General features: G+C 49.1%; 1 protein-coding gene across 3 annotated transcripts in view; it reads left to right on the top strand.

Annotated features, from left to right (window-relative positions):
* Positions 1-12,447: 12,447 nt before the first annotated feature.
* The window catches only part of LOC147034918 (zinc finger and BTB domain-containing protein 46-like), a 62,360-nt gene continuing 51,301 nt past the window's right edge, over positions 12,448-23,506 (top strand). The window contains exon 1 of one of the 3 annotated variants that reach the window (XM_085891117.1): positions 12,448-12,866. The gene's annotated coding sequence lies outside the window, so the exon portion shown is untranslated. Of the gene's footprint in view, positions 12,879-13,009; positions 13,637-23,506 lie in introns of those variants that run through there. The other 2 variants (XM_085891113.1, XM_085891126.1) reach the window with 2 other exon arrangements.

The raw sequence follows: 23,506 nt of genomic DNA, 5'->3' as shown, positions 1-23,506 counted from the left end.
GTCAATATCCGATGAAAAATATTTGTTTGTTAATAAATAAACAGCATTTGTATCAACTTCAAAAGCTCTAATAGTTGCCATGGATACAGCATGATATTAACCAATCAGATTGGCCTTCTTCATTCACTCTGGGCTTTCTTCATTATCTCGGTCGTTCCAAGATGGCGGCGCCCATGTTGCAGCGTGTTTGTCACATCTTGCAGGGGGAATGTGGGCAAATTACAAGGTTTCGTGATGTTACTTGGAGTAAAATCTGTGTGCATGAATATCTGGATACAGTTGGATGGGTTAGAAAAATAAATTGCTTCATAATTTGACTGCACAGCACGAGACACTGCTGGTTATCATCGGCAGCATTACCAAGAACAAGGATTCGGTCAATCGTTGACAGGTGATCCTTGTAAGGAAAGTCGTATTAATATGATATATACATTAACTGGTGAATGTTCAAAATGCTTCGCTGCCAAGCTGAGTGGAGGGTGGGAGGAGGTAGGGGAAGGGGTGGGAGGAAGGACCCAGCATTGCCCGGCAAGTAATTAGTATTGGCTTATTGTAGTTCTGTATTTTTTGTGGGTGGGGTACAGAGACAGAGACAGAGACAGAGACAGAGACAGAGACAGAGACAGAGACAGAGAGAGAGAGAGAGAGAGAGAGAGAGAGAGAGAGAGAGAGAGAGAGAGAGAGAGAGAGAGAGAGAGAGAGAGAGAGAGAGAGACAGACAGACAGACAGACAGACAGAGACAGAGACAGAGACAAAGACAGAGACACAGAGAGATTTGTATCTTTTTATTATAAAAATAGAAAAGAAAGCCCCCAAATGGGAGTTACATTTTCATTTCAGAGAAAGCAAGGAAACCAAGAAACAAATTCTGAAGAAAGGAAAGGATGAATCGGGTGGATTATATTGTTGCGAATTCGCGCCCGCCGGCGTGCGAGCGGCCACGTAACTCGAATCGCGGCACGTCGCCCACCGGACGGACAATTCTGTCGTGACCCTCTCGGACTAACGCCGGGAACTAGTCATGGGTGGGCCTTTCGGCCTCACCACGATCGTGCCAATCGGCCCCCTGCGTGAGATAGGGTTGTTCGCCAAATTCGACCTACCTAAGTACCCACACGGAGGGTAGACCGGCGATCGCACCTCGCCGCAGGTCGACTCCGGACATGGCCCACTTTAAGCGACCCGTTCCGTACTATCGGGATAACCGAGCGGTGTTATCGTCAACCTCAACGGTTCCGATTAATTATCGGGCGTATTTAGCCCACTACCAACCCTTTGCGTGAAGTAAGATGGAGATTCAATAAAAGAAAAGACGAAGCGAAACGGGAAAAACAGTTCAACATAAGGCACATTTATTCTGCGGCACACGGAAAGCACGCATATACAATTACAACAATTATGCACCAAAAGCAATTGCAACAAAAGAAACACAACAATGCAGATCTACTACCGACTACGCGAGCACACGGCAACACTTACACAGTTTTACTTTACAGACGGTGCCGACAACACATATACTCAAAAGCAAAAGAAAAGGGCCACCCTCAAATACAAGGGGACAGACGGGGCCGTGGGCGCGAGACCGGGTAGAGCCTACCCGTCTTGTGATGAGCCGCAAATGTGGCGGCGGTGCCCCGACTCTGCGCTCCTCCGCGGGTTTCGTTGGCACTGCTTGGAATGGGGTGGGAACGGGTCCCCCTTTCCGCACTATCTCAGCGGGGGGGGGGGGGGGAAGAGGGGGGAATTGTTGATGCTCTGGGGAAAGAGGATAGCTGGCTTGCTTGGGTCCCGCGACGAGCGACTCCACTGCGACCTCGACCGCGCTCCCGGCTTCCCCTCTCTGCAGCTCCCCAACAGACTCCGAACCCCGACAGACTGACTCTCCTCCAGACCCGTCTTGACTGCTGCTGCCACACTCCGCTGCCACCACACCTCTCCAACTCGCCCGAGCCCAAAACCGACTGAATTCGCCCCGCGCTCGGCGCTTTATAGTACGGCAGGAGAACCCATATGCAAATTTCCGGATCAGGATGAGCTCGGGGGCGGAGCCACGCTCGCCCATTGGACGGAGGAAAAGTGGGCGTGAACCTCCCCTGATCCTCGAATTTGCATATATCGATTCTACTCCGACGCGCCTGGAGGCGGGGCCAAATCGCCCCGCGCTTGCTGATAGGATGGATCAGAAGTGGGCGTGTATCATTCCTGATCCGACTTTTCCTCGGAAAGGCTGTTTTTGCACCCGCGGCTCAGTGCGCGTCCCGCACGAGGCCAGGACAGCCTGACGCTCGGTGCCCACAAGCGGTGCGGAAATGGCCGCAGAAGGAGAGGCAAAGGTGGTGGAGGGTCTAAAGTGGCGGTCACTGGCCACGGTGACGCTTGAAATGGCGGTGATGCGATGGTTGCGAGAGCGAGTTGTGAAGGTAAAGGTCGTGGCTGTTGGCGTTGTTGTTGTTGTTGTTGTTGTTGTTGTTGTTGTTGTTGTTGTGAAGCGGCGTTGCGGTTGGTGGTTGTTGTGTGATGGCGGTTGAGACGTGGTTGGTTCAAAATAAAGATAGAACAGAAAAACGGCTATCTTAAAGGGTCGCAGCCCGAATGAATCACATTTATTCCCTCTAAACAACGCGTTTGGGGCTAACTACACATGTACTTACAGAGATATCTCACCTACGGGACCTGAATGGTGGTTTGCGAATTTCCTCAACCATAACAATATACAAAACATTTCACAAAAGGATAAACATTCCTCTCGGACTTTGCAAATAACTCCCTTTATACACCATTTTGATTCGAACTGTGGTAATCTTCCAGTTACTGAAAAGAAAGCAAAATCCAATTTAACACGACTTATTACAAGGTTTTGGAACAAAAACAAAGCATCTTCATCATTTACTCCAACACCATCAAGTTTTCTTTTCCTTGACTTATATACTGCCATCTTTGCCTGAGCAAGCAGGAAATTGACTAACACAGCATTGGAATTTTTGGTGGGATATCCAATTCGTAGATGAACACACAAGTGTTAAAATCAAACCAAACCTCACAAAACAATTCTGAAGTAAAATAAATAAAGGTGCCAACCGTTGGCATTAAACATAGATGTGAAAAAGGTTTTCAGATTTCTTACAAAAAGGACATTCATCGACAAGCAGATTTGAAAAATGGTGTAACAAGTGATTAGAAGGAAGGATCCAGTGTACGAGTCTCCATTGGAGGTCACCATGTCGTGGTGATACAGGAGGGTGATAAAAACCTTTCCAGTTTGGAAAATGAGGGGGAGAACAAGGTAAGAGGTCTCTCCATCGAACCTTCTGCTGTGGTATTTGCCGTTGCGAAAGAAATTTTACACAACCCAAATAAAGGTATTCTTGTTTGGGAAGGCTATTGATGCCTACGTTAAAAGGGGGACAAGGAAGAGGGCTGGCAAGAGAAAAAGCACATACGAGTTCAGGAAAGGTAGAGAGAGAAGGTATTTGATGTGCATTTTGGTCATTGCTTTGGTGGTCCTGCTCCCAAGCAGGTGCAAGCTTTGTGCATGTCCAAAGCACACTACCTAATATGCGTGCCACCATTCGAGAGGATTGCACACTGACCAGGCTTGCCAATGCATCAGCTCCGATCCAGCTGCCGTTTGGGCTGAGAAGATCTGCAACAGATTTAACGCCCTTATCGGTAAAGCATTGAAGAAAACACCTATCAGCAGGCATATCATGGAAAAGGGAGTTGTAGAACAAAGGTTCTTCCAGAAACATCTGTTTCGTATAAGAATGTGTAGCTCTTGTTATTGTCAGAGCTTGCCACGCATTTAGTATGCTCTGATAGAAACCAGAGAGGGGTGATGTGTCGATTTTGGAAAGGTCCATCAGGAAAAGAGAGTGGTCATAGCCTAGCCTCCCAGCCTGTTGCAAAAGGTGATGAGTGACGTTGACCCATGGTGCAGAGGGTCGCGTGTATAGCATGCGAAGAGCAACCGAGAGTCGAAAGGCCATTAGCCGGCTCTTTATGTCGACCAGGCCTTGTCCTCCATCAGTCAGTGGTAAACTGAGGACCCAAGGTTGGAGCCAGTGTTTTCTGTCCCAGAAAAAGGACACGAAGCACTTCTGGAGCTGTTGAAGCAACACCGCTGGAGGATGGAGCACGAAGAACCTGTGCCATAAGGTAGAGGCCACCAGTGTGTTGATGACCAAGACCCTTCCACGATATGACAGTTGTGTGATCAGACCTTTCCATTTTTACAGTTTACCCTCAACAAACTCAAGCAGACCAGCCCAATTCTTTGCTACTGTGGTATTATTACCTAAGAACACTCCAAGGTATTTCACACCATCATTGGCCCATGACAGTGGAGCAGAAAGTCTTTGTGCCAAGTAGCACAACGGACTGAGCCAAAGGGCGCTCGTTTTGTTCCAATTTACTTTGGCTGCAGAAGCCTTTTCAAATAAGGACAAACAATAACGAACGATGTTAACGTCATTGATATCTTGTACGAATACACATACGTCATCGGCGTATGCCAGTGCCTTGATGGGCCGTTCAAGCTGGGACAAACTAACCCCTGTAAGTCTACAGCGCAAAGAAACCAGTAAGGGTTCGAGGGAGAGAGAGCATAAAGCAACCCGGAAAGAGGGCAACCTTGTCTAATTCCCTTGTTAATAGACTAAGGTGCAACAAGTTCATTGTTTATCTTAAGCGCACTATAAATATTATTGTATAGTATTTTAATATAAGAGATGAAGGTTGAACCAAGTCCAAACCGCTCAAGTACTTCGAAAAGGTACCGATGGTCAACACGTTCAAAGGCTTTCTCCTGATCAAGGAGAAGTCCTAAATCTTTAGGGCTTTCCTTGCACAGTTCAATGATGGAGATGTTGTCTTTGCTTTCCTCTCACAAGGGAGATGTTGTCATAGATGGAACGTTTTGGGACATAGTAACATTGGTCTTCTTTCAACAACGAGGACAAATAAGGAGTAATCCCGATGTCAGGGCTTTTGAAAATATCTTATAGTCCATACATAACAGGGAGATAGGGCACCAATTTTCAATACTCAGCATGTCTCCCTTTTTTGGAGATGAGGGTAAGAAGAGCTCGTCGGCAACTCTGAGGTAGCTCTCCAAGCTGGCAGCTTGTGTTCAAGGTGTTAATGAGTTCTGGACCCAATAAGTGCCAAAACTTCTTGTAAAATTTGGTTGTACTGTCAGTCCATCCAATCCAGGTGCTTTCCCAATGGCAAGGCCGTGCAGGGCAGTGCCAAGTCCATCCAATCCAGGTGCTTTCCCAATGGCAAGGCCGTGCAGGGCAGTGCCAAGTTCATCCAAAGTAATGGGTCTTTCCAGTTGGAAACGCCCATCTGCACACAACACTGGCAGGCCTACGGAGATCGAGGAGACACTGACAGGATTTATTTGTTCCATTGAATATATTGTTGTTGGAATCCGCCGCGTTCGGACGACCGTTCTAGCCAAATCACCATCGCACGCCCACCGAAGGCCGCAATCCAGTCGTGACTTTCCGGACCAATCCCGAAATCCAGTCACGGATGCCTTAACGCATCATAAACTAGCCAATTATTCTGTCCATGTGCTACAGGGTGGATCGCCGAATTATCGATGTACCTAATTATTCGCGTAGACAGAAATACCAGGAGTTTATACCTCGATGGGACCTGCATGAAAACGAGCCGCTTAAGCGGCTCGTTCCGTATGCGAAGCCGAGCGGTTATAAATCGCCAAATCCCGTCGGACCAAATGATCACTTTTATCGGCCTTAATAGCCAGTTAATTCCCGATACGTGCCATGGCAGTCAACACAGGAAAGGGACGCAACGAGCAGGTTCACGTTCAACAATGGGGGCATTTATTTTCACACTCGGCACGTAAGCAGTCAATGGGGGGATGGGGACAAGACACGAGCAAAAGCCTACAGCCGAGTTCTATTTGGAATGTACAAGCACGTCCTTACAATTCTACTTAGAGACAAGGCGCCACAGACTTTCATACAAAAACCCAAGAAAGAAAAGACACGGGCTCGTAAGCTTTTAATATTCCTCAGAGCCAGGATGACCGAAAGGCTCCGAGAGGCCGGGCAGGTTACCTCACCGCCCTGGTGGCGACTCGATGGTCTTCGGATCGGCGACCCTTGGTGTCTCCGTTCGGTCCGGTGCGTCGCGAACGCGCCAGTCGCTTGGGCGGCTTGACGAGCAGCTTGTACGGTTGCTTGGTCGGCCTCGGTGGCCCGGCTTCGTTGTGGCCCCTTTTTGGCGAGCCTGGCCGGCGACACTTCAGAGGAGCGAACCGGTCCCTTGCTCTTTCAGAGTTGATGCTCCTCTAGACCCCGTTCACTCCTCGGCGTTGCCCGACCGTATCAGGGCTGTCTGCCCGGACCCCCACGCTCCGATGCTGCCGCTAGCTCCGACGACTCCAGGCTCCACCGGTGAATGACCAGTCGAACAACCACCTCCGCTCGCCAACTTCACCACCAAACAACTGCTCTGTCGGCATCCCAACGCGGCTTTTTATAGCCCCGAGGGGAGAAGCCGCTGAAGGTTTCACCACCCATAATCGGCGCCTTCCCCCTTTCACCTTTGAACCTTCACCCAGGCTGGCTCCGCCCCTTTCAGTTCTGATTGGCTGGCTTTTTCCAAGGCAGAGCACGTTTTGATCCAAATATGCAAATCAGCCGCGAGACGGCTGACTGCACACGGAGGCTGGAATGTGGTTCCTCCTGTTGCGCTGCGAGTTCGCACCGACGGTACCTTGCTGCTGTCGAGGATGTTATGATGTTTGTCGAGGAGTCGATGTGATGTGGAGATGACGTGGTTGTTGAGTTGTTGTTGAGGAGACGATGTGTTTGTTTAATATAAAAGATAGACAAAGAATAATGGCTAACTCAAAGATCACAGCCCGGCACACGAATAATGCCCTTTACACATCGGTGGGGGGTTCCTATCCTGAAACACTTACTTATTGAAATAACTGATCTCTGGGGAACCTGAATGGTGTTCTGTGAATTTCCACCACCGTAACAATATTTTCGAAAAGTATTCCTTCACGAAAAGTTTGATTTCTGATTGTGTAAAGGTAATGGATGAATCTGCTAATCGCAGCTGAGAAAGCTGCTTACTGGGAAGACATTTCTCTAAGGAAAATAAGTACTTGGTTGGTACGTCTGCCTCATTCAGGTGTCGCACCCTCATCCGAACTAAGGCACCACGTGCATTCCTCTTGGTTATTTCCTTTAATAAGGACTGTTTCTCAGTTAAGGTTTTTTGTATGTTACTATTATTTTGTCCGATGACCCGTTGGAGTTGTAAAATCTGTAACTAATATTTTCTTTACTTCATGGTCAGCCCTTGTTAAGAAAAACTAATACTCTTAACAGAACCCTTTAATTTGGGTTTTTACTAAATCCCACCATATCAGCGGGTTAACGGAACAGCTTAACTTCTGTTCTCGGAGAGCCGTCCAGAAGGATTCAAAGGCCTGAATGAAGTTGAGGTTTTCTAGTAAACTGTTATTGAATTTCCAATGAGAGCTCCCTGGACATGGTTTAGAGAGTTGAATAACGACTCGAGCTCGGGAATGGTCAGAGAAACCAGAAGGCACGATATCGGATTTATAAACTCCATGTAATAAATGAGAATTTACATAGATGCGATCAAGCCTCGCAAGTGAGATGTGGTTGTTTAAACAACGACACCATGTACAAGACCGATCAGAAGGGTGCTGCACGCGCCAAATATCATGAAGATTATATTTCGCAATGATGTTTGCAAAAAGTTTTGCGGTACATGGTTGGGGTTCCGGCCCGTTCCGGTCAAATGAAGCATTAACAGTAGAGTTAAAATCGCCACCAATAATTAGACAAGTCTGCAAATCCAGTGTTTGCAGGAATTTTCTCAGTTCGGCAAAAAGGGAGATCCACTCGTCATTTTTGCTTGGAGCGTACACATTGAGAATTGTGAACTTGACCCGATTGATGGAGAAGGTCACGGAGGCAAGGTGTCCATCAATAATACTCATAAATTGAAGGCAGGACGGATGGAAATGTTTCCCCAAGACAAACACAATGCCTGCCTTCGACGAGGAGTTATTACTGAAGAAACATTCCTTGTCCATAAATAGTCGCCACTGAGCCTGAACGGATCGGACAGCATGGGTCTCTTGTAACAAAGCTATGTCGAGACCGTTGACCTCTACCAGCTGTTTAATTTGAATCTTGCGGAGCGGACTCCCACCACCATTAACATTTATTGTTCCAATCTTGAAACTGGCCATGAGGAAAATAATAGCTTCTAAGAATAAGATCAGAAGCGGGATAATTGATTAGGATCCCTTTTCGCCTTGGCAATCATTTTTTTTAAGAGGTGACAGTGTGTCTGGTGGAAACCGAATAAGTCAGGCCTGAGCACACTCAAGGAAGGACAGTAGATCTGGAAAGTATTCCGTCAGGTTTATATTGCGTTTCCTGTATGTATTTTGTAAGAAGAGTCTTATTTGTTCAGGGGGGGTAGGACTTTGACTGGTCAGCTTCTCCACCGTTTCCACCTGACTTTTCCTGTTTGCTTCCTCCAGGTCAGATTCGTCAGTCGGTTTTAGTTTCTGAGTCATACAAGCTTGTACTGTCCTGCATATCGATACTGTCGTCAGTATTGATACACGGATCTGTACTGGTTACCAGGTCTATGTGCTCTTCCATTGTGGGAACACCTCCTGGTGAAGTAATGGAGATAATCGGGAGAGTTGATCAAACGGAAACACCATCAGCGGGTGCAGAGATCTTGCTTCCCTCAACCGTAACGGTGTTATCGACCTCCAACGGCGTGGACGTATACAGTACTTTGGGGGTCTATCGTAAAACATCCATTTTAACATTTCCTGCGTTTCCAGCTTCACCACGTGATGGAGTGGGAGCAGTAACAGGGTTAACATTTGTTTCACTATTTCCTGCTGACAAGGATTCAGGGTTAACATTTACCAAAGTGACAGCAGGTTCGTCACTCGTGGTTTGTGTATCACCGTCAATGGACTTTCTATTCGGAGAGTTTTTAACGAGTTAAACAGTTTTGTTTACTTCGATAACAGGTGAAGCGGTCTCTGTAAGGGAAACGTCTATGTCCTCACCGGCAAGTAGGGTAAACTTGTTGGCCAGAGGTACCGGGTCCATTCCGGGTAAACATTGTCGAGTGACGTCAGTCACAACTGCGGGAACATTACCGACAGATTCCTCGTTTGTAAATGCTCCTTTCTTCTGGGTTAAACGACCATCAGGTAAAGTCTTTCGCTTCCTTGATGAGACGATGGTGAAACCATCCCAAACATTCCTTTTGCTGTTTAGACGATCGGACTGAGGGGACTGGGGTTTTTTTCCGGGCACAGGATTCGCTTCCTTCACAGTCGAGGAAGAAGAAGAAGAAGAAGAGGACATATCCTTGTTGACGAGGTTTGTTTCATCGTTTGACGAGGTCGCTTTTGGGCAAGATCGTTTCAAGTGTCCGAAATTACCACATTCGAAATATTTCAAGGTGTCAGTGGTTACGTATACTTGGCAATGATGATTATCAATTTTGAGTTTTAAAACGATGTTCAAGGTTCTCTGAGCGTTAGAGGGAGGAAGTACCACACAAGCTTGTCTCCGAAAAGACATCACATCCTTCGTCCGATCGTCCTGGCTACGTTAAGGTAACATGGTGATCTGAGAAACCACAGGACCATAATGAGATAGTTCGGAGATCAGCGTCTGATTCTTCAGGAAAGGAGGAGCGTTCGAGATAATGACCTTCACGGCCGGTGTGTCCAGAGGGGAGACGAGCGCGAAATGTCTGTCGTCTGTTGATAGTCCGGTCGATACAATTTCGTGAACCAGTTCTGTCTCAGACACGAAGATAACCACACGTTTGGTCATTCGGAGGCTGCACGAACTTTGTCATTACCGACTATGTTTCCTGTAGCGAGAACGAGATCCTCGACGCTGACGTCGTCGGGCGGGACACAGACGACGCCATGTTTTCGTGTTAATGCTTCAAATGCCGAAAACGGGAAAACGAAGTCATATTTAGGAAGCGGGAGGGGGGGATGATTGCTCTCGTGCAGTAATTAAATACGAGCCGAGAAGTGTTAACAAAGGAAATAAACACAGCAACAGTGAGGGGTAAAAAACGATCAGTTGAAGGGCTGGGACGGGCCGCCAACTAAAAACTATCCACAAGAAGCTGTGGGCTGTTTCTCTCTCTATCTCGGGAAAAAGGTATGCGAGGAGAAAACAGGGGGATTGGGGGGAGGGGATGGGGAGGGAGGGGTGGATGGGGATGGAGGGGAGGGGAGTGAGGGGATGGAGGGGAGGGGAGGGAAGGGAGGGGAGGGAGGGAGGGGAGGGGAGGGGAGGGAGGGGAGGGAGGGAAGGGGAGGGGAGGGGAGGGAGGGGAGGGAGGGGAGGGAGGGGAGGGGGAGGGGAGGGAGGAGGGAGGGGAGGGGAGGGAGGGGATGGAGGGGAAGGGGAGGGAGGGGAGGGGAGGGAGGATGGAGGGGAGGGGAGGGAGGGGATGGAGGGAGGGAGGGAGGGGATGGAGGGAGGGATGGAGGGAGGGGAGGGAGGGGATGGAGGGAGGGGGAGGGAGGGATGGAGGGAGGGGAGGAGGGGAGGAGGGGGAGGAGGGGGAGGGGAGGGGAGGGAGATGGGGGAATGGGGAGGGTATGGGGGAGAGGAGGGTATGGGGAGAGGAGGGGGATGGGGGGATGGGGAGGGGAGAGGAGGGTATGGGGGAGAGGAGGGGGATGGGGGATGGGGAGGGGATGGGGAGGGTATGGGGAGGGGGATGGGGGGATGGGGAGGGAAGGGATGGGGAGGGAAGGGGATGAACCGAAGGGCAAACCGTGAAATAACAAGGATGGGGTGAAATAACAAGGATGGGGTGAAGAACAAGGATTTCACAAATCTGTGAAACAACACAGATGGGTGGGGTGACGACGGCGCGAGGGAAGGCCGAAGCGCGAGGTCTAACGAAGAGGGGAGGGTGGGAGCACAAATAACGATGCGTGGAAGGAAACAAAGGATGGGAGGTGAAAAACGATGCGAAAGGGGGTAGAAAGGTGAAAAAACAGGGCAGATCACAGCTCACCAAGACCACACAGCCGCCATGACACTACACTTGACTCACCAACAGCCAGCAGGGACGGACTGACTGACTGACTGACTGACTGACTGACTGACTGACTGACTGACTGACTGACTGACTGACATTTCAAGATTTGTTTTTTTTAATGCAAGAACTGAGGTAGTGAAGGGTTTGTGATGGGTTTGTGAAGGTTATTTTTTCCTTCTTACTTTTCAGCTGTTCTGAGCTGCATTCGACATCACTGTATTCATGGCGCCTGTACTCCAATTCAACCACAATACATTCACAAGGAATCACAAGGTAATCTGACGCAGGAGGAAAAGTCGTTCGGCCCATTATGCCTGCGCTACATGAACAGCAGATTAAATAAATCCGTCAAAGTTGACGACTTCGTTTCATCGGGATGAGAAAAGTGTGCCTGGCTCAGGGATATCACATGGCACAAGCGCTGTTCGACTGAACATGGGGATTTGTTTGTGTTAGCTCATTTTATGTAATTTTGTTTGGGGGGGGCGGGGGTGGAGTGAGGAGTTAATTTTAAGGTGGGGGAGGTGTTTTTCGGGTGGATTATGAACAACACACACACACACACACACACACACACACACACACACACACACACACACACACACACACACACACACACACACACACACACACACACACACACACACACACACAACCTTGGCTCGACACTCTCACACACGTCACACTCAGCAGCCAGCACAGGTGTTCCCAACCAGTCATCCAAACTCAAACAGCGAGCATACAAGGCATGCTGGTATCCGTGCTCCCTTCCATCCGCAGTGCCTCGAGGCGGAAGTACCCATCTCATTCCAATTTAAACTTATCGGCCGTTTCTGCTGCCACTACCTTTCCATGCATTAACGACTCTCTGAGTGAAAGACCCTTACCTCACTAAACCGTCTTAACTCTCCTCCTCCTCCTCCTCCTCCTTCTCCTTCTTCTTCGTCTTCTTCTTCTTCACTCTCAGGTTATGATCCCTCGTCCTTTTCACCGTGTGTTTTGTTAACGGCGCCGATCAATAAATCACCACATTGGAGAAGGATCTCGAAACCGAATTCACACACGATTCGTAATGGCCAACATATCGATGGTTAGCTCGAACGCACGACCTGTACGTGCACCGCACGCCGTGCTGCTAAGGGTTTCTGCGCATGCGCGGTGGACCCATCGCTCGATTTAGGACCGGTGGACCCATCGCTTGTTGACGTTGTAGTTTTACCCGATGGCCACGGGAGGGCGTTAATAAACCTACCCGGGAAAAACATGGGGCTCATGCCTGTCGGCCTTTTGGGGGGAAACGGGCGCGTATCCGGGGTTTGGGCTTCAGGAGCTGAGAGAGTGACCCTTATAGCGTCGATACGTCGGCGAAAGTGTGCTGCAGATTGCGGGTTGTACGTGAGAGAGTCGCGTGTGGAGTTGAACTCGGAAAGAGGGGCAAAGGGGAGATAGAGAGTGGGGATCGGGGGGTTCGAACCCCTCCCCGATGTTTTGGAGGCTCGTGCGTGCGGACTGGTACACGTCGGAGGCTTTGAGGATGTGAGACGACTGAGCAGGGGGAAGATTTGTGTCGTTTCTGGTTTCGGAGGTCGCTAGGGAAGCGAGAACTGGGGTTCACACCCGCCGTGGAGGAAGGGGAAAGGGGAGAAGGAAGCAGGAACAACGGCTCACTGTACGTACTGTGCGGGGAAGGCCTAGGAGCCGAGAGCTCCATCGGAGGCAGAAACACGAGGTACACAGCTCGGTAGGTCCGCGCACGGCGGTTCTGCATCGTGAGACGGGACCCAGTGGGAACCCCCAGGGACCGTGGAGGGGGAGGGGAGGGGGCGGGAGGAGGGGGGGGAGGACCAGGGCCCGCGATCAGCTCACCTCTCGCTCTTTGCTTATGTTCGTGACCTTTACGTTTGTAGTCTTCTCACCACCGCGTTCTGGTGGCACTCGATATTAAAAACACTCACTCATTAAAAATAAACAAACAACGATCTGTCATTACTGGAAACCTATCTTTGGTGTGTGTGTGTGTGTGTGTGTGTGTGTGTGTGTGTGTGTGTGTGTGTGTGTGTGTGTGTGTGTGTGTGTGTGTGTGTGTGTGTGTGTGTGTGTGTGTGTGTGTGTGTGTTTTGACATGACACACGTACAATGTTGAATGTGTATAGTTTATCCAGATGAGGTGTGCGAGTTCTCTGCAGGTGAGATGAATGGTAACCACATGGGCACATTATAACAAGCAACATTCATTCACAAGAAAGTTCTGTTGTTTCCCTTTGTAACAATTGACTGATCGCACAAATGATTTGAGTGTTTTGATGAAGATCTTTTGGTGTGATCCAACTGATGGTGTTTTATATTACGTTCCCTCCAAATTCGGAATGCCAAAAACTCAAACTGCTGCTTGATATTTGCCTTCAATGTATTCACTTGGATGTTTGTAAAAGAAAGACGACGTCGTTTGGGATTTTCGCGACTGTGCAAACTCCGTTACCATTCATCGAGATGATCAAGGTGATGAGATAAAGGTGATCAGAGTGTGGATGCTTTCTGTGATGCTGATCAACCCGACCACACTTCCCCACTTTCCACTCCACTCCCCCAACTACAATCTCCATACTCCACCCACCCCCACTCCACTACACCCTCCCCAACCCCACTCCCCCACTCCCCCATCCCACCCTCCACCACACCTCACATCTATTTTCCCCTACCCCACCCTCAACTGCACCCCACTTCAAATCCCACCCACCCACCAACATCCCACCCCCCACACTTCTTTTCAAACACCCCACTCCCCATGCTCCAACCTCCTCCACTCCCCCGCATGCCAACCTCCACTGCACTGCTCCCCCACTTATCCCTCTCCCTGTTCCCCCAACCTCTCCCCTATTCCACCCTCCCCCAACCTGTCATCTCTCCCTCCCTCCATTTTCACCTCCCATTCTTCCTTCCCCATTTTTCCCCCACACCCCTATCCCATTCCCTCCCCATCCATCCCCTAATCCGCTCTCCCCCACCTGTCATCTCATCTCTCCCCCACCTGTCATCTCATCTCTCCCCCACCTGTCATCTCATCCGCTCCCCCCACCTATCCCCTCATCCGCTCCCCTCACCTGTCCCCTCAGCTGCTCATCCCCTCACCTGTCCCCTCAGCCGCTCATCTCCTCACCTGTCCCCTCAGCCGCTCTTCCCCCTCACCTGTCCCCTCAGCCCCTCATCCCCCTCACCTCTCCCCTCAGCCGCTCATCCCCCTCACATGTCCCCTCAGCCGCACATCCCCTCACCTGTCCCCTCAGATGCTCATCCCCTCACCTGTTTTCTCAGCCGCTCATCCCCTCACCTGTTTTCTCAGCCGCTCATCCCCTCACCTGTTTTCTCAGCCGCTCATCCCCTCACCTGTTTTCTCAGCCGCTCATCCGCTCACCTGTTTTCTCAGCCGCTCATCCCCTCACCTGTTTTCTCAGCCGCTCATCCCCCTCACCTGTTTTCTCAGCCGCTCATCCCCCTCACCTGTTTTCTCAGCCTCTCATCCCCCCACCTGTTTTGTCAGTCGCGCAACCCCTCACCTGTCCCCTCAGCCGCTCATCATCCTCACCTGTCCCATCAGCCGCTCATCCTCCCCACCTGTCCCCTCATCCGCTCATCCCTCCCACCTGTCACCTCAAGCACCCATCCCCCTCACCTGTCCCCTCAGCCACTCATCCACCTCACCTGTCCCCTCAGCCGCTTATCCCCCTCACCTGTCCCCTCAACTGCACATCCCCTCACCTGTCCGCTCAGATGCTCATCCCCTCACCTGTCCCCTCAGCCGCTCATCCCCTCACCTGTTTTCTCAGCTGCTCATCCCCTCACCTGTTTTCTCAGCCGCTCATCCCCTCACCTGTTTTCTCAGCCGCTCATCCCCTCACCTGTTTTCTCAGCCTCTCATCCCCCTCACCTGTTTTCTCAGTCGCTCATCCCCCTCACCTGGCCCCTCAGCCGTTCATCCTCCTCACCTGTCCCATCAGCCGCTCATCCTCCCCACCTGTCCCCTCATCCGCTCATCCCTCCCACCTGTCACCTCAAGCACCCATCCCCTCACCTGTCCCCTCACCCGCTCATCCACCTCACCTGTCCCCTCAGCCGCTTATCCCCCTCACCTGTCCCCTCAACCGCACATCCCCTCACCTGTCCGCTCAGATGCTCATCCCCTCACCTGTCCCCTCAGCCGCTCATCCCCTCACCTGTTTTCTCAGATGCTCATCCCCCTCACCTGTTTTCTCAGTCGCTCATCCCCCTCACCTGTTTTCTCAGTCACTCATCCCCCCTCACCTGTTTTCTCAGCCGCTCATCCCCCTCACCTGTCCCCTCAGCCGCTCATCCCCCTCATCTGTCCCTTCAGCCGCTCATCCTCCCCACCTGTCCCCTCATCTGCTCATCCCTCCCACCTGTCACCTCAACCACCCATCCCCCACCTGTCTCCTCATCTGCCTATCCCCCCACCTGTCCCCTCAACCGCCCATCCCCCACCTGTCACCTTATCCGCTCATCCCCCTCACCTGTTTTCTCAGCCGCTCATCCCCTCACCTGTTTTTTCAGCCGCTCATCCCCTCACCTGTCCCCTCAGCCGCTCATCCCCTCACCTGTCTCCTCAGCCGCTCATCCCCCTAATCTGTCCCTTCAGCCGCACATCCACCCGACGTGTCCCCTCATCTGCCTATCACCCCCACCTGTCCCCTCAACGGGCCATCCCCCCGGCTGTCACCTCATACACTCATCCACCTCACCTTTTCTCATCCGCCATTCCCCCCACCTGTCCCCTCATCTGCCCATCCCCCCACCTGTCCCCTCAAACGCCCATCCCCGCCACCTGTCCGCTCATCCCCCAACCTGTCCCCTCGTCCCCTCATCCCCCAACCTGTCCCCTCGTCCCCTCATCCCCCCACCTGGCCTCTCGTCCACTCATCCCCCCACCCCTCCCCTCGTCCACTTTTCCCCTCCACCTGGCCTCTCGTCTGCTCATCACCCCCACCTGTCGCCTCATCCGCTCATCCCCTCACCTGTCCCCTCAGCCGCCTATCCTCCCCACCTGTCCCCTCATCCACCCATCCCCCACCAGTCCCCTCATCCGCTCATCCCTCCCACCTGTCACCTCGTCCGCTCATCACCCCCACCTGTCACCTCGTCCGCTCATCACCCCCACCTGTCCCCTCGTCTGCTCATCACCCCCACCTGGCCCCTTGTCCGCTCATCCCCCCACCTGGCCCCTTGTCCGCTCATCCCCCCCCACCTGGCTCTCGTCCGCTCATCCCCCCACCTGGCCCCTCGTCCGCTCATCCCCCCACCTGGCCCCTCGTCCGCTTATCCCCCCCACCTGGCCCCTCGTCCACTCATCCCCCCCACCTGGCCCCTCGTCCGCTCATCCCCCCCACCTGGCCCCTCGTCCGCTCATCCCCCCCACCTGGCCCCTCGTCCGTTCATCCCCCCCCACCTGGCCCCTCGTCCGCTCATCCCCCCCACCTGTCTCCTCGTTCGCTCATCCCCCACACTTTGCCCCTCATCCACTCATCCCCCCCACCTGGCTCCTTGTCTGCTCATGTCTCCCCCCACTCTCGTCTCCCCCCACCTGGCCCCTCATCCATTCATCCCCCCCACCTGGCTCCTTGTCTGCTCATGTCTCCTCCCCCACTCTCATCCCCCCCCACCAGCGAAGGGATGGATGGTACGAAGGGGTACACGTTTCCTATCTATCCTACCATTTATTAAACGTTAATCTATCCCCGGGGCTTCTCAACACGCCTGTCTCTTTAAACTATTGGTTCTTGCAACCACGATTCCCGTAGCCTGTGTTGGTGTTCGTTATTAATTTGGGCCTGGCCCACAAATTTTCTCTCGTGCTTTTGCACAATTTTGTGGCTGGGCAGTGTGGCTCCATTGGCAGGGATACCCATCTGCCTAACTCAATCTTCGGCACCCCCGGGTCGCTGAGGCTGTCTCCGAGCCTACCTACTCCGTATGAATGTGGGGGATCCTCTTCCTGGCATCTTCCCCGTCGATGCCCACGTGGCATTTTGGTGCTCCGGGTCCCGTTTCCGTGGGCTTCCCGTGCCCATTACACTAACTCTGGCCGACTACTCCGGTGCCTGCGGTGCCCTCTACTCGGTACGCATATTTCAACAGCCACACTCCCAGCCGGTCAATAGACTCCTGCACCCTTCAAAAGGTTTCGTGCCTTCGTTAAACACCAACAACAAACCGACATCCGTTTGGTTAATTTAGCTAACCCGCTGACTAACATTACACTAACCCCGGGTTCCCTTGGATGGGATTCACTCCTCCCCCCAATCATTCGTTCACACCATGCATTCCACATTCATTCCATTCACACTCGGCCCGCTGACCCACATTCACTCACCGTATATTTTTCTCTTTTGTTTTGTCCACACCAATTTAATTCAACACTGACGCTCTACGAGCTACGTTCCTCTAACTACCTCGTGCTCCCCCGTCATCCCTTACTCAAATGCACGTTCCATTTAATTATATCACTAATCTACGTCCCCACTACACGTTCCATGTCTGTCGATGTCTGCATTCCATTTCTAAATTATATCCTAAATTTCCCCAAACTCGTGTTACCGGGCCCCATGGAGGCCTGCTCATGCCCGATGAGGCCGGTCTAACCAACGCTAAACCCTTCCTCTAACTAATGCTCCTTTGCCCTCCACAAGGATGTTCGCTACATCCCGTCTGGGCATTGTGTACTTGTGTACCCCCAAAGCTCGGCATGTACCCTTTCGCATCATGCAACCGCTTTACCTCATACAGCCTTACCGGACTCACCTCATCACGGCCTGTCTCGAGGGAGCATACCGTCTCCCCTTGTTCCTGCGTGAGGTTAATCCGACCTTTGCATTAGGTCCCAATACATTCCACAAGCTCAACCCCAATGTCCCCTACCAGTTCTATGTGTGTGTGCTCCTCTTTAATTTTGTACAATTCATCCACCTCTTCTAATTCCTGCGTCTCTTATTATTTCCGTCATCCCCTGTCTGAGTTTATCCACCTCTCGTCCAACCGTCATTATCTTTTCCGTCACTTCCTCCTTACCCGTCTCCAGTGCGGTCCAAACACCTTTCACACTCCCTTTCAACTCGGTCATTTCCTCACGTACAGTACTGATCTCATCCGCCATTTTCCGATTCATGCTTTGCGTTTCACCCTTTACCTTTGCCAGCTCCGCATTCATTTCCTCCTGACCCGCCTTCAGCATTTGCATATCACTCCTCTGTTGGTTTTGTAAATTTATTACCATGTTTTGCATATTTCCATTCATTGTTTGCATATTCCAGTCCATTTGGTTTTGTAAATTTTGTAAATCCCCCTTCATTGCTTGTCTTAGCATCTTCACCATCTGGCTCATGTCAAATGGCTTTTGAGAAGCCGATCCGCCACGATCGGGCGCAGATCCAACAGGGGTCACTCAGTCCTCCGTGGAGGAAATTTGATGCAGGGGGTCCTCGGGCATTGTCACCGTTGCCCCCAATGCTACCTCTGGGTTTGCTGCAGGGAGAGGTCTTCCTCACAGGTGTTGTCCTGAGCCACGGATTCTTCTAATAATGTTTCAGAACTCACATGTACCAGCTCGTGTTGGTCCCCCATGGTTCGTACCGATATCAATTAAAATTTGGATCTTGCTCTTAATTTCGGAGGGAAAAGGGGAGGTTGCTAAGCACACCCCTGGTCTGAATCCCGTAAATTTCTCTATGGAGGTGGAGGGGTTCAAGATCCGAACTCCTGACACCAAACTGTTGCGAGAACTACCGCTAGGTGGGGGAAGTTGCGTCGTCTCCCACCAGACTCCCGGAATTGGAGGCCGTCGCTCACGGATAATTCCGTGACTCGGCGGGTCGCTTAACTGACCGTGGACACCAATACCTCCACCGCGTGGCATAGGGTCTTTGTCTAGAATCAATTTACCGAATTAACGACGCGGTTTCGACTACCGGGGCACCACGCCCTCGGTACGCCTTGCCTGAACTGGATCACTCTACCAACTATGGTAGAGTACCAACTACCAACTCTGGATCGGATGCAGCCAAGCGGAACTGCCAAGGACGTACCGGCAAGAATGAACAGATTATCGGGGATAAAGATCTGGCTAAACTCAGATCTGAACCATGCTGGACCAATGAAGGAAAAAATAAAAATGAACTGGGAACAATTCTCCAATAATTTATTTACAATCAACTTACAAAAGAAGGACACAGAGCAGACTTATTGCGAGAATACAGGCAAGATTTACAATGATCAGAGCACTTATACAGTACTACTTACCAGACGGCGCCACACACTCAGACGCACACTCAGACTAAATAAACCCAGATGAATGGCAAAGGACTTTTGTAGCCAGGGAGGGAGTGAGCTGAGGCAGACGAAGCAGACGTCACTGTCCGCCCTGGTTGGCCAGGGCTTCCATGGAGTCCGCCCTTTCTGGGCAAGGTTTCGGCCATGCGAGAAGCTCGCCCACTCCACGCGTGTCCGGACTAGCCAAAAAGGTACTGCACGAAGATTTTGCCTCGGAAGGCGAGAATAAGGTACTGCACAAATATTTTTCCTCGGAAAGCGAGAGGAAGGTACTGTGGTTCAAAATAAAAGGGGAGAAATGATTTATAAACCTAACTAAAAGCCATCGCAACACAGCCTTTTGCTTGCCCACGACACACAAGGAGGGGTTCTATCTGCACATATACTTAATGGAATAACTGACTTGGGACACCTGTATGTTGTATGCATATGATTCCGAGAACCGTAACAATATATATATATATATATGTTTATATATCGATGTGTATGTGTATGTGTGTATATGTATATGTATATGTATATATATATATATATATATATATATATATATATATATATATATATATATATATATATATATATATTCTTCTTCTTCTTCCTTCGGCTGCTCCCGTTAGGGGTCGCCACAGCGGATCATCCGTATGATCCGCATAGTGATTTCGCACATGTTTTACGCTGGATGCCCTTCCTGACGCAACCCTGGTCGCCTCTTACGACACAGGGATATGGTACACCTATTTTAACCGGGGTATACACCAGCCCAGTACACTGGTACTCACTTTGCCGACCTCAGAAGGATGACAGGCTGAGTCAACCCCCTGGTGTATTAATTCAGTGGCCCAACGGGGCTTGAACTCAGGACCTTTTGGATCTCAAGCCGCTGCCCTAACCACTGCGCCAACATATATATATATATATATATATATATATATATATATATATATATATATATATATATATATATATATATATATATATATATATATATATATATATATATATATATATATACATACACGTGTGTATACAGGGTGAGTCAGAAGTAGCGCCCGGTTCCTGTCAGTTGATTGTTTGTGATTGTATTACAGTGTAAAAGAAGGTAGAAATAAATGAATGACATGTTTATCTAACCATTTATTCAAGGAAGAAGCTCAAATGAGCCAAGATCCTCGTCCTCTTAATGATGACGTCATTGTGATGTATCAGGTTTGCGACAAATTATCTGTGCTATTGCCCGGCTTAATTCCCGCAAACAAAATTCAAACCGCTTGCCTAGTTTCGGAGATAATGGTATAGGCGATTTCCCTTAGCGGCGATATTATGTCAACTTTTATTCTAGGAAGAATTTCCAAAATCGGAGATGGTTACTGCCTGTGCGTGGGCTTTCTGCATATACATGGCAAGTTTCACGAAGATCCGATTAAAACTCTGGGTTGTGAAACAAAAAAAATGTCACAAAATAGGAATGACGTCATAAAAAATGATATGACATCATAGTGATGTATCATATGTGCGGTAATTCATCTCTGCTAATGCCCTGTTCGATTCCCGCAAACAGAATTCAAAAAGCTTGCCTAGTTTGAATAATTTTTTAGGCGATTTCCATTAGTGGAGATATTTTGACGTCATAACTTTTTTTTCTAGGAGGAATTTTCAAAATCGTAGATGGTTACTGTCTGTGCAGGGTATTTTTTTACATATATACGCCAAGTTTCAGGAAGTTTCGATGAAAACATTAGGCTGTGAAACAAAAAAGTCCACAAGAACAACAACGTGAGTAAGACTTAGAGATCCTCCACGAGGATCTAAAAATTATTACGGAACTGTACCAAGCTGTTTTACTTGCAATTTTCAAAGTGCCCTCCCTCCTGATCGATGAACAATTGCAGCCGAGCAGGCACAGAGCGGCACACACGTCTGCAGTGTTCGATATCAATTTCCTCAAACTTTGCAGTGATTTGAGCCTTCAATTCCTGAATGGTCTGAGGCTTTTCACAAAAAACAAGGTCTTTCATGAGCCCCCAAAGAAAGAAATCTGGAGATGTAAGGTCTGGGGAGCGTGCCGACCACTCAATTGGACCGTGGTGGCCGATCCACTTTCTGGGAAAGTTTTCATCAAGCCACTGATGAACATAATGTCCATAATGAGGTGGAGCTCCATCATGCTGGAAATAACAGTCCTGATCTTGTACCCTGGGCCAAAAGAAGGTTTGCAGCATATCCAGATAAATTTCTGCAGTGATAGGTCCCTCAAAGAAAAAGGGTCCAATTATCCCTAATGGAGATATGGCTGCCCAAACTGTCAATCCAGGTAAATTTACTCCTTCTCATCTGTCACTCTTGGGTTATTCGCAGCCCAGGAGACACCATTGTGTCTGTTAATTGTGCCATTAAGCTCAATTTGGTGCAAATTCAGTAACTTTACAAACTCGCAGCAATAACCTGCAAAACAAAATAAAAAATAAATAAATTACGAAAATTAATAATCTGCAAGACAATTATTAACAATATGACTTCCCAGAAAGAATCTGAAAGCCGAAAAAACAGAGATCGGGCGCTACTTTTGACTCACCCTGTATAAATACACACATATATATATATATATATATATATATATATATATATATATATATATATATATATATATATATATATATATGTGCACACACATATACATATATGCATATATCTCTATTATAATACCAATCTTGCACACTAAAAACTCGGCTCGCTGTCACACGATCCCTATGAAATTGCTCTGTCACTTAGCGGACATGCCGACAATGTTTGGGAAGACTTGGCGTTCCATAGTACCACTTGCATTTTGCACAATGCGTATTTTGGTTATTCCACGTGTACGGTCTGTCGTCTGCTACCAGCTATGTTGTACTACTATCCCGTGCATGTGCACGGGTATCGCTTGTGTGTATATATAATATATTTATATATATATATATATATATATATATATATATATATATATATATATATATATATATATTAAGAATTGGACACAGTAAAGAAGTTGGTTGAGGCATTTGCCTTATTTTTCTTCTTCTTCTTCTTCTTCTTCTTCTTCTTCTTCTTCTTCTTCTTCTTCTTCTTCTTCTTCTTCTAATAACATGATTTTTGGGGATTCAGGTATGCAGTACAAAAAGTGGGTGTTCATTGCTTATTACCTCCACCACTGAGGGTGGGTGCAGCCGGATGTTGTTTTTTCACCCGTCTGTTTATTTGCTTGCTTGTTTGTCTGTTAACATGATATCTGAAAACAGATTGGGGACAGATTTGAATGAAATTTGGACAGGTTGGGGGTGTGACAAGAATGAAATGTTAGCTTTTGGTGAAGATCCATATCTGAGAATTTTATACAGTAAATTTTTTTCACCCATGAGTGATGGGGATAAAACAATATATAACGTGATATCTCAAAAGTTTTGGATGTATTCGGCCGAAACTTGGTGGACACTTTGGGGCTATGGCAAGGACGAATTGATTCGATTTTTGTGAAGATCTAAATGTGGATACAAGTTGTTGTTTTTTAAAAAAACTTTTAAAGTGATTCTTCATAATTGAGAGATGTGGCCAAAAACGATGTGTAGCATGATATCTCAAACAGTCATGAACAGATTTTGACGAATCTTGGTGGATGAGTTGGGTCGGTGACGAGAACAAGCCGATTCTATTTTGGAGGTCCGGATCCAGATCCGGCCTTTCAGTGGGATACAAAATGTATATAAATTATTCAGCCTACCTCATGTATGCACTCCACCAATTGCCGTTCTCATTGTTGCTTTTAATAATCAAAAGTATGCTTTGAACTGACACCACCACATTTATATTATACCCGATGTCAATATATTGTTCTCACCCTTTATAGCAGCTACACGATGAAGCTCCCACCTATTTCTTCTATCTGCGGTATATTGGCATGAGTCTGAATGTATTTTTGATCTTTGCAGAGCTTTTGTGCTCTTGCTGATGCTTTGTGCAATCTGCTTCATCCACAAATGATTGTCTCTCATTCTGTGATTG

Source organism: Eptatretus burgeri, chromosome 1 (assembly GCF_056783735.1).
Source record: "Eptatretus burgeri isolate ZD-2024b chromosome 1, Ebu_testis_v1, whole genome shotgun sequence".
In the NCBI taxonomy this organism is placed as follows: Eukaryota; Metazoa; Chordata; class Myxini; order Myxiniformes; family Myxinidae; genus Eptatretus; species Eptatretus burgeri.
This window is presented reverse-complemented; position numbering and strand designations above follow the sequence as displayed.